This window comes from Neomonachus schauinslandi, chromosome 1 (genome assembly GCF_002201575.2).
Source record: "Neomonachus schauinslandi chromosome 1, ASM220157v2, whole genome shotgun sequence".
In the NCBI taxonomy this organism is placed as follows: domain Eukaryota; kingdom Metazoa; phylum Chordata; class Mammalia; order Carnivora; family Phocidae; genus Neomonachus; species Neomonachus schauinslandi.
The window spans coordinates 62,401,776-62,414,784 of record NC_058403.1 but is presented as its reverse complement, the minus strand read 5'-3'; the positions used below and the strand labels follow the sequence as shown (position 1 = coordinate 62,414,784).

Here is a 13,009-nt window from a genome sequence, read left to right as displayed (position 1 = left end):
AAAATTAGGAAGGACCCCCCCACACACATGAAATAACTACCATTACATCAAAATGGTATGGTGCTAGTTGTGGTCCCAGTAAGGAATCAAAGAAAAAAAAATACACTCCCTCACTGCTAGTATTTAATATTTTTCTGGAAGCTCTATATGATGCAATAAGTTAAGAAAAATAAATTAGGCATATAATTATATGATGTCAAAATTATTATATGTAAGTGACATATTTGATAATCTGAAAAAATAAGAGAAAGTATAAATGATTACATTTAACATAGTGGTAGAAAGGTTGGCTTGTTTAAAAAATATATATGTACATAGACACCATTGATATTTAGTGACGTTAACTATTAGAAAATAAAATTTCAAAAAATCACATTAATTATGTGATTAACTGTGTGTAACTAACTATAACTATGAGATCCTGTTTATGCTTGTTATTATTATAGTGTTCCCTTTCATTATTAAAGTCTACTGGTTTGAATAATAAATTATATGGTCATCTTACTACTAAGCAGTAATAAGTATAAAATATGTACAATAATCCTAATAAGAAATGTAAGGTAAGTGCAAAATAACCCCACTAAATATAATGAATATATGAAACAAATACCAAGACTTACTTAATACTAAAAATATTAATTCTCCAGATAGCACAATTTATAATATGATATAATTCCAGTCAAAATATCAATGAATGTTTTTGAAAAGTTTTAAAGATGTTTCTAAAGGTCATCTTGGAAAATTAATGATTCTAACATCCCACAAATTCTGAAAATAAAAGAATAATGAGAAGTGGTTTGTACTGGTTAATAATAAAATGCATTAGAATGCCAAAGTCATTAAAATAGTTTGGTATGGAGTAAGAACTGACTGATTAATTGTACCAAGTAGAAAGCATAAGGGTAGATCCAACCACATTTATATACAGATTATGACACAGTTCACATGAAGCCAATATAGAAAGTAAGATATATTTGGGGGAATGATGCATTCTAGATGATTAAATAGTTAAAACAAAAAAAAGAACCAACCACAAAATGCCTAGGCGAAAAGGAAAGCTGGAATTCAGATCGATATTTTCCATAAATAACAATGAAAATTGATACATACTATAAAGTTATTATCAATATTAAAACACAAAATTTAAAATGATCAAATTTGTGTAATGTTTAATAATTACTACAATTACTACATAAATGAAAGATTTTAATAATTAGTAACAAAATGGATGAATACACTAATAAAAATAGCCAAAATATGTTGCTATGGACTATTTGTGTCCTCACAAAATTCATATGTTTGAAATCCTAATCTCCACTGTGATGGTGTTCAGAGATGGGGTCTTCAGGAGGTAACTAGGTCATGAAAGGGGAGCCCTCATGATGGCATTAGTGGCTTATAAGGAGAGACACAAGGAGCTTGCTTCCTCTCTTTGCTCTCTGCCATAAGAATACAAGGAAAAGGCAACCATTTACAAATCAGGAAGACGGCCTTCACCAAGAACCCCACCATGCTGGCATCCTGATCTGAGATTTCCCAGCCTCTAGAACTGTGAGAAACAAATTTCTGTTGTTTAGGGCACCGAGTGTGTGGTACTTGTTATAGCAGCCTGGACTGACTAAGACATATATGAGCAGATGATTAACAATGACAGTAATCATTAGTCATTAATAATGAGAAAAATCGCTAGCTAAATAGTCCCTCACAAAAATCAAAGAGATGTCCATTAAGAAAATGAGACTCTCTAGTTAGTCCGTCCTCTTTAACCCCTAATGGCTTAATCCATTAATTTATGCAGTTGCTCTAGGACTTTTTTGGTTTTTGGAATGAGTTAAAAAAAATTTTTTTTAGCAGATCAATTAATTACTGCACTTGCTACCATTTTTTTGTAATTACCACCAGAGGATAGATTTCGTATTTTTGAGGACTAAAGAAGAGTAACATTCAGAATGATGATATCTAGTATTGGTAAGGTATTTTTATAAAAACACTTTAATAACTATAATTTCATTTTATTCTCATGTGCATTTTATTATAAACCTATGTACAGATTCATACTTTCTTTTTGACCACACAATAAAACTAAACCAAAATAGAATATTATGGCCATTTCTTAATTTTTAAATTTTAGTTTAGTTGTAAAATACTATATTTAAAAAGATATATAGGTATATTAACATTAGGAAGCCATAAATGCAGGCGAAAATAATTATGCTTAGTGGAAACTAGAATAATTTCTCAGAATATATAACAATATTGAACTTCAAACCTCTAACAATATAGGCTTGAAATATATGAAGCAAAAAAAGCAAAGAATTTCAAAGAGAGATTGACAAATTTTTTATCATAGTGTAAACTTTTAACAATTGTATCTCAGAATCTGGTGAGTCATGCAAGAAGAAACTTACTGAAGATGCAGAAAAATTGAACAACACAATGAGTAAGCTTAATACAATTGATTTTTATAAAAACTGCATCTCAAAAATAGAGAATAAGCATTATTTTTAAGCACATATAAAACTGACCACATATTAGGCCATAAAGGAACTTAATAAATACAGAGTAGGGGCACCTGGGTAGCTCAGATGGTTAAGTGTCTGCCTTCGGCTCAGGTCATGATTTCAGGGTCCTGGGATCAAGCCCCACGTCGGGCTCCTGGCTTAGCCGGGAGCCTGCTTCTCCCTTTCCCTCTGCCTCCCCCCCCTGCTCATGCTCGCTCTCTCTCTGTATCTCTGTGTCTCAAATGAATGAATAAATAAAATCTTAAAATAAATAAATAAATAAATAAATAAATAAATACAGTGTAAACAATATAATGTATTTAATAAATGCAAAATAAACAATATCCATTTATCAAAAGGAGCTTTTAATAAATACAAAATAAACAATATCAATATCAGTCCAAATTCCTTAGAAATATGCATTATGATTAGAAAGAGCAATCTAAGTTGGTCTATAAAATCTGATAAATTTGGAGTCTAAAGACATACTTTTACATAGTTTATGAATCAAATAGGAAATCCTAATGAAAATAACAAAATATTTAGAAGTGATCATCAGACTTTCAGGATGAAGCTTCAGTTTAGAAGATACATACAGCCTTAAATCCATTTGTTAGCAAATAATTATAAAAAGAATAACGAAGTTTAAGACTTCTGCTTTAGGTCAGGAAAAGTGAATCTGGATCCGACCTCTTACCTTAAATAATTACAAAACTGAACAAAATATATGAGACAATGATTTTCAAACATTGGATAAGAGGCAATGCATAAAATAGTTAGATCTGAGAAAAGAGAATCAAATAAGGTGAGCTGTATAATTACCTCTAATTTCATAATGATAATTTCCAGGATGAAGCATAGGGAAAGGGAAGTCAAATTAGGTCCAGTGGTTTATAAGACAGAATTCAGATGTTGGGAGGCCAAAGTGCTAAAATTCATAGGGAAGAATACTAGAGAAAAGACAATTGCATAGGGAAAGAGAGCTCCAGAGATTTGCAAAGGATTCTCCCAGAGTCTTCAATGAGTACTAATTGGTGCATGTGGGTGAGGAAACTAACAAAGTTGGGGGGAAATCCCATTAGAAAGGATCATGTGGAACAATCCTCACACAGGGCCAGGAATAATTGTTCTGATCAGTCAGAGCCCTGGTACAAAAGCTGTCTGGATTTACCTAACAAATCCTAAAAACAAGATTTGAAAGGACCAAATTGTTTCCAACAAACCGCATAATAAAAAAATGCCCAAAAGTATTTAAAGAAATGAAAAAAAATCGATATTCAAATTATAAACTTGACAAAGTCTGGCACTGAATCAAAAATTACCAGGCATGGGGGCACCTGGGTGGCTCAGTCATTAAGTGTCTGCCTTCTGCTCGGGTCATGATCCTGGGGTCCTGGGATTGAGCCCCGCATTGGGCTCCCCGCTCAGCAGGAAGCCTGCTTCTCCCTCTCCCCCTGCTTGTGTTCCCTCTCTTGCTGTCTCTCTCTCTGTCAAACAAATAAAATCTTTAACAACAACAACAATAAAATTACCAGGCATGAAAAAAGAGCAGAAAAATAAAAACAATAATGAGGATAAAAAGTAATCAATAGAAATAGAAACAGAAATAATAAATATGGGAGAATTAGAAGATAAGAATATTAAATATGTGTTATAAATATCTACCATATGCGCAATATAAAGAGGAAAGCATGAGGTTGTTAAAGAGAAATATGGAATTGACTAATGAATGGATAAAGAAGATGTCATATATGCATATACAATGGAATATTACTAAGCTATCAAAAAAGAAATCTTACCATTTGTAACGACATGGATGGAACTAGAGAGTGTTATACTAAGTGAAATAAGTCAATCAGAGAAAGACAAATACCATATGATTTCACTCATATGTGGAATTAAAGAAACAAAACAGATGAACGTGGGGGAAGGGAAGAAAAAATAACGTAAGATAAAAACAGAGAGGGAGGCAAACCATAACAGACTCTTAACTATAAGGAACAAATGAGGGTTGCTGGAAGGGAAGTGGGTTAGGGGGATGGGGTAATTGAGTGCTGGGCATTAAGGAGGGCACTTGATGTTATGAGCACTGGGTGTTTTAAGCAACTGATGAATCACTAGGTTCTACCCCTGAAACTAATAATACACTATATCTTAACTAAATTGAATTTAAATTTTTAAAAAAGAGGGAAATGGAAGACACAAAATGGCCCAAATCAAGCTTCCAGAGATAATTTAGTCTTGTATAAGATGAAAAATACATAAGATGGGTTTAATGGTAGAATAGACATAGTAGAAGAAAAAAATAATAATCCTGAAGAAATGCAATAGAAACTATCCAAAATGAAATACAGAGAGAAAAAAGATTTTTTTAAGAAGGATCAGTGTGGCAGTGAGAAAACACCAAACATTCTAATATGTGTAATTGGAGTCCCAGAAAGATAAAAGGGTAGGAAAGATGAAGATATTTAAAAGAAATACCGACCAATATTTTCCAATTTTGATAAAACTCTAAAGCCATAGATCCAAGGAACCTAATAGACTTCCATCAGAAGAAATCTATACCAAGGTGCATTATAACACAGTTGCATTAAAACAAAGTGATTCCTGAGAAAGTCTTCAAAACCAGACGTAGGAAAAAGTCCTATTTTACCCTAAAGGGAAAAAAAAAAAGAATGATGGCACATTTCTTCTCAGAAACAATGTAAATCAGAGAAGAGTGGAACACGCTAACCAAGTAAAATTATCTTTCATAAACAAAGGTGAAATAATTTTAAGATATAGAAAAACTTAGCATATAATCACCAGTAGACTACCACTATACTACTCACCATTATGACTATAAGAAATGTTAAAGAGAATTCCTTAGTGAGAAGAAAAATGACTGATGCAAATTTGGATGTACTTAAAGAATGAAAAGCATGAGAAATGGAAAATGTGTTGGTAAATATATTTTTCTCATTTTGTAAATTTCTTTAAAAATTATTAACATTTTAGGGCGCCTGGGTGGCTCAGTCGTTAAGCGTCTGCCTTCGGCTCAGGTCATGATCCCAGGGTCCTGGGATCGAGCCCCGCACCGGGCTCCCTGCTCTGCGGGAAGCCTGCTTCTCCCTCTCCCACTCCCCCTGCTTGTGTTCCCTCTCTCGCTGTGTCTCTCTCTGTCAAATAAATAAAATATTAAAAAAAAAAACTTTATAAAAAAATTATTAACATTTTAAAGAAAAATAATAAAAATATGTTGTGGGTTTTTAACATAAGTAAAATGAAAATGTCTGACAATAGTATGAAAGTCCAGCAAGCCCCACTAACTGATAGAATAATAGAAAGAAAATTAGTAAGGTATAGAAGACATGAGCAGTGCAATTAAGTATTTTGATGTGATTTACATTTATAGAGCAGTCACCCAACAACATTCTTTTTAAATGTACGCAAAACAATTAATAGGATACACCATATTCTAGGCCATAAAACAAATACCAATAAATTCTTTAAATTTCAGATAAAATGAATTATTTACTCTGACCACAATGGAATTAAGTTAGAAATCAATAAGAGAAAGATGTCTAGAAAATCCTCCAGTATTTAGAATCCAGTCAACATACTACTACGTAATCTACAGGTCAAAAAAATATCACAAAGGAAATTAGAAAATATTTTTAAACTATGGATAGTGAAAACACAGCGTAGAAATATTTGGAGATGCAGCTAAAGAAGGACTTAAAGGGAATTTTATAATATTGAAAATTAAGGGTCAGTAAATCTATAATCAATGATTTATGCTTCCATCTTAAGAAACTAGACAATTAAACCAAATGTAATCATTATGAAGTATATAATTAAATAAAAGCAGAAACTAATGAAATACCAATCAAACAAAACAGTAAAAACTGAGGAAACCAAAGTGGTTTCTTGGAGAAGATCAGTTAAATTGATAATCATCTAAATAGATGGATTGGAAAAGATAGAGGAAAAATAATATACCAGTATCAAGAATGAGAGAGCTAAATTCTACCCCTGAAACTAATAGTACACTATATGTTAACTAACTTAACTTTAAATAAAATTAAATTAAAAGAATGAGAGAGCTAATACAAATCCCATAAACACTGAAAAGATAATAACTAAATATAGTAAACATATGTTTATAAATTTGACAATATGAACTATATATTGATATCCCTCATGACCATCAACACAAAGTATTAACAAAATTTTAGCAAATATAATCCACAAAATATACAAGCTAATATGTCTTGGCTAAGTATAACTTATACCTGAAAGGTAAAGTTGTCTTGGCACTCTAAAATCAACCAGTATATTATTCACCATATTAAACTATGAAAAAAGGAAAATCATATGAGCAGTTTAATAGATGCAGGTAAATCATTTAATAAAATTAATTCATTTTTGATTTAAAAAAAAAACTCACTGCAAACAGGAAACAAAAGGAAACTTCTTCCACCAGATAAAAAAGCATACATGTAAAATTTACAACTAGCATCATATTAATGGTTGAAGTTGAATGTGTTCCCCCAATATCAGGGACAGCGAAGATGACTGCTCTCGTCACTTCCATTGAACATTGTTCTGGAGGTTGGAGCCAATTCAATAAGACAAAAAAATATTAAATTGATAAAGTAAAATAAGCAGTACAATAAAAATAAAATACACCCAGATTTTAGAGGGAGATTAAAACTATTGTTACTTGCAGACAACATAGACAACATCTCCACATAGAAAAGTCTAAGTAATGGATCCAAAAGCTTCTAGAATTAGTAAAGTTGTAGGATAAAAGTTTATCAGACCAAAAACGATTATGTACAGTAGCAACAAACAATTGTAAATTGAAATTGAAAAAAATACCACTTAAAATATTGTAAGTATATGAAATAAAGACTACTTTAACAAGCTATGTGCAAAACCTATAAACTGAAATTTATAAAATATTGCTGAAAATAAAGTGACTTAAATAAATGGAGAGACATACCATGATCATGGTTTGGAATACTCAATATTAAGATGTCAGTTCTTTCCAACTCTATCTATTGAGTCCATGAAAAAAATTATTAAAAATCCTAGAAATTGTTTTATTCTGTAAAAATTGATAAGCTGATTCTAAAAGCTATCTGGAAAATCAAAGACTTCTAATATCCAGAACAATTTTGAAAATTATGAGCAAATATGAAAAAGTTACCGTATTTTATTCAAGACTGAAGGGACTACTATAGTTATCTAGACATCATGGCATTAGCATAAATGAATATTAGGTCATTGGAACAGCATAGAGAATCCAAAATAGACTCTAACATATACAGTCATTTGATTTTTTTAAACTGTAAGATATTTTATTTATAGAAAAAAAAGCTTCTTTTAGAAGAAAACAACCCAGCCAACACCCAGATCTGAAAGATCTATGTAAACCAGCAGAAGAAACTGACTTCACTGATGGCACCCACAGCAACTAACTCCTGGTTGGGAAGAGATGAAGCACAGTTGGTGGGTTCTGGAAGATGCACTGCTTGAAGAAAGGCCACCGCCCCCACCCTCCCATCCCTAACCCTGTGAAGAAGAGGGAGGGCCACAGTCCTAGCAGAGAGCTACCAGCCTCTGCTTCCAGATACATGCCCAAATCCACTCTGGGGAGACCTGTTGAGCATCAGGGTTCTTGTCCCTGCAACCCAGTACATATGTGGCTGAGGCAATGTCAGATTCCTGCACCAGGTTCCCATCGAATGCCACAAAGGAGCAGCTGAAGTCTGGTGTGGAGGGTAGCAAGTAGAGCTGCACCATGGTGAAGATGTCCAGCAGCACCTTTGCTTGGCACAAGGTGTCATCGGGAGCCTTCTGCTTTTCTCCCGTTTTCACAGGGGAAGGTTTTGCTGTCAGCTTGTTGCCGCCTTTGCTGTTGAGGCTACTCAGCCTCCCTCCTGCCTTCTTGGCACTTTGGAGGGCTGCTTTGGGGAGCCTTGCAAGACCCAGCAGCCCCTGAAATACCCTTATTCTCTCCACTGCTACCCCCTGTAGTGGAATTCCCCTCCTTTCCAGTTGCCACAGTGAATTCCGCCCTCTCCTTGACAGCTGGTATAGTTCCTTGAGTTGGGGCAAGTTAGTGGCAGATTTCCAATCCTTATCATCAAGGATCTGGGTACCATGACGGAATCAGATGGAGATGCCATCAGCTCTGTGAGCCTCAGATTTGTAGGACTCAGCCCCTGTGTCTTCCATGTGGCAGCTTTTTTTGAGTCTGGGACAATAATGAAGTCAGGATAGCAGATCTTGTTGATTTTCAGCCAGTTAGGTATCTTGCTGGGATCCTTGTGGATCTTCACCACATCCAGTTCCTTCTGCAGGTGGGCAAGCATCATGTCATTATGGCCTCATGCACACTTGATGACTGTGCATCACTTCTGGCTGCTTGGGTCATAGCGGCCCATGAGGAAGATGGACATCATGGCACCTTTGCTCCCATGCCCATAGAAGGCCCCAAAGCCCTTGGGTCAGCTGTGTTACCCATGGCTCACTCATTCAAATAGTCTTCCTTCACTTTTAGCCAGTGCTGCTTTCCAGGCTCATATGTATCCTTCACATCCTTCAGCTCTAGCCCTTCCAACTCTTCTCAGATCACCAAGTTTATCATGTCAGCCAAGTCTAAAGCTTTAGTGACTTGCTCCATTTCTGAGAACATGATCTGGTTGGGAATTTCAACCATGTTATGAAGAAACTTCTGCTGCTCACACAGGCCTGTCCATCAAGCTGACATTAAAGTAGATATAATCAAAAACGAAGAGGCAGACATTAACATCCTGGAAGGCAGCTTTCTGGTGCACTCCCCAAGTCCCAAAGGGCAGTGGTTTGGCTGTCTAGTGTCATTCAGGAACACCTCAGAGTCCAATATCATGCCGTGGCTCCCACAGAAAGGCTGGGGGATATAGTACTTAAAGTGGGCCACCTTGGGGAGCAGGACAGGCTTGAGTCTGTGACTGAAGTGGCTGAAGTGGTCCCCCTTCTTATGCACCTGGACTTGCTCCCCATGATACTTGATCTCAGAGAACATGCCATTAGGACACTTCTTCATCTGATGTTTGATGGACTTGCAGACTGCAGCCAGCATGGGCTATACTGGCATCATCAGTGAATCCTGTGCTCAGAGCTCATCTCTGACCTGGCTACTTCTCCACCTCCTGCTCTTTGCAGAGGACCTCCTCCACTAGGTCCTACAGGTTGCACAAGGCTTTGAAGTCTTCATAGACATTGGGTTCAAGGGCATCTAACATATGTTTTGTACCCAAGTTCATCTTCAGATCATGTTTGACCAACCTGATTATGCACTTAAGATCATTGGCTGGACACCTGGAGGTGATGTCCTGCAGGGCCTGTTGCTGCTCATCCTCCTTGGTGAGCTTGGAGAGCTGAAAGAGGAATTCGTCCACCTTTTGAATAGTAAGGAGGCTCTTGGCATTTGGGAGGAAAGACTTGCTCTGCTCAAAGAAGACTCTGATTGTCTCCGACACTTCACCCTGCTCTAGGTCTCATGCCATATCATTTGGGTTGCAGTTAAGAATGTGGCTGAAAATCTTCACAATCTACTTATTATTCAAGTTGTAAACACTTTTAATAGTAGCTGGCAGCAGCAGCTTCACTGTTAGGTACACATCACTGTGGAAACTATCTCCTGCTGAACCTTTCCAAAGGAAGTCCTGGATCATCTGGGTCTTCATGTTATAGCCAGGATTTTCAGCCACCATGGCACAAAACTTCCAAAACTCACATAGCAGACAATCCTTGTGCTTGGGGTCACATTTGCTGAGGACAGACTTGCCTTAGGGGTAGGGCTTGAGCAGGCTTCCTCAGAGTTGGGCTTGACTAAAAAGTCAGAAAATTTCTGGGGATTGGTGTTGGTGACAAATGAGACATCTTTCACTGGAGATGTCACCTGGCCAGTGGCTGTTAGCTTTGCCTGGACAATAGCTTTCTTCTTTGGTGTGCTTGTTGCCTTGGAAGACAGATCTGCAATGTGCTGGCGTATCTGTTCCTTCTTATTATCTTCCAGCTCTTCCCAGCCTTCAGCTTTGTGTGGTCCTCAATATTTTTTGTGGTGGGCCAGGCCCACTCCAGTTTCTCAAACATGCATTTATTTTTTAAAAATTTATTTTATTTTATTATGTTAGTCACCATATAATACATCCTTAGTTTTTGATGTAGTGTTCCATGATTCACGGTTTTCGAATAACACCCAGTGCTCCATGCAGTACATGCCCTCCTTAATACCCATCACTGGGCTAACCCATCCCCCCCCTCCCCTCTGAAACCCTCAGTTTGTTTCCCAGAGTCCATAGTCTCTCATGGTTCGTCTCCCCCTCTAATTTCCCCCCCTTCATTTTCCCCTTCCTTCTCCTAATATCCTCCATGCTATTCCTTAATTTCCACAAATAAGTGAAACCATAAGATAATTGTCTTTCTTTGCTTAACTTATTTCACTTAGCATAATCTCCTCCAGTCCCATCCATGTTGATGAAAAAGTTGGGTATTCATCCTTTCTGATGGCTGAGTAATATTCCATTGTATATATGGACCACATCTTCTTTATCCATTCATCTGTTGAAGGGCGTCTCAGCTCTTTCCACAGTTTGGCTATTGCGGATGTTGCTGCTATGAACATTGGGGTGCATATGGCCCTTCTTTTCACTACATCTGTGTCTTTGGGGTAAATACCCAGTAGTGCAATTGCTGGGTCATAAGGTAGCTCTATTTTTAATTTTTTGAGGAATCTCCACACTGTTTTCCAAAGTGGCTGTACCAACATGCATTTAATATGATGCCACTCTCTCATCACCCCTGGACTCTGAGAAGGGATGGGCACTACTTTGCTGATCTGGATACACTCTTCACAATCTTTTTCTTGCATTTTTTTTACAACCGGCCATGCCATGCTTGGCATAGTCCACACAGAACCATTCTTCAGCCATCTCACAGGGGCCACTGCAGAGTTCCACATGTGATCCTGGAACGAAAACAAGGCAGGTGACATGTGGTCTTAGATTACCTTCCTGAGGGGCACCTGGGTGGCTCAGTCATTAAGCATCTGTCTTTGGCTCAGGTCATGATCCCAGGGTCCTGGGATCAAGCCCCGTTATCGGGCTCCCTGCTCAGCTGGAAGCCTGCTTCTCACTCTCCACTCCCCCTGCTTGTGTTCCCTCTCTCACTGTGTCTCTCTCTGTCAAATAAATAAATAAAATCTTTAAAAAAAAAAAAAGGGAAGAAAAAGATTACCTTCCTGAATGACAGAACAGGCTTTTTTTTCTGGAGGAGGTAGTACTCATGAAGCTGATCTATTTCTTTTTTTTTTTTTAAAGATTTTATTTATTTATTTGACAGAGAGAGAGATAGCGAGAGCAGGAACACAAGCAGGGGGAGTGGGAGAGGGAGAAGCAGGCTTCCTGCCGAGCAGGGAGCCCGATGTGGGACTCGATCCCAGGACCCTGGGATCACGACCTGAGCCGAAGGCAGATGCTTAACGACTGAGCCACCCAGGTGCCCAAAGCAGATCTATTTCTGACCAATGGGTGAATTGTCTTATGTCAGGCCAATGATGCTGCTCTTGGGAAAGGCGCAGTTCTTTTCAGCTGAGTGCGTGGAGGGTTGGTGGGAAGAGGATCTTGAAAGCCAGAGTGGTACAACTCATGGGATGATTGTGAGAATTAAAATGAGTCCATGGATGGGCTGAGGGGGTGGACTCGGAACTCCCTGCTTTCTCCACTCCAGTGCACACCACAGGCCTTGGACCAGGCACCCACAGGCTGCATGCACCATGTTGGTTTGTCTCAGTTATATGATTTTGATAATGGGCTTAAGGCAATTCAATGAGGAAAAGATAATTTTTCATGAATATAGATAGAAAAATGCAAAAAAAAAAAAATAAGAGAGAGAGAAAACAACTCTTACCTCACAATAAATGCATTTATGTGGACCACAAATCTAAATGTAAGCTCTAAATGACATTGAGTTTGGTAAAGATTTTTAGGTGAGAGATGAAAAAGAAAGTGCTATAAAAAATAATCCATTTTCATCAAAATGAAATGTTTTTTAAAAGAAATTTAAGAAATCAAAAAGAAAAACCATAGACTGTGAAAACACATTTACAAAACATATTGAAAATGGACTTGTGTCTAGAATAAAGAACACTTACGATGCAGTAATAGTAAGAGAAACAATAAAATGGGCAAAATATTTTAATAAACACTTATCCAAAGAAAATATATAGATAGAAAATAAGTACATGAGAAGATGCTTAACATCATTAGGACAATGCAAATTAAAATCACAATGAGATAACTCTACACACCCTGTAAAACAGATAAATTTGAAAAGGTTGTTGCTACCAAGTTTTAGCAAGGAATCACAGCAACAGGAATTCTCACGTAGCACTTGCGGAAGTGTTAAACAGTACTATTTTGGAAAACAGTTTGGCATTTTCATAAAAATTTAAACATGATTTTCTATATGAAATA

At 36.7% G+C, this 13,009-nt stretch overlaps 1 pseudogene; it reads right to left on the bottom strand.

Annotated features, from left to right (window-relative positions):
* Positions 1-8,087: 8,087 nt before the first annotated feature.
* On the bottom strand, positions 8,088-12,183 carry LOC110582662 (annotated as a pseudogene).
* Between the last annotated feature and the right edge of the window lie 826 nt (positions 12,184-13,009).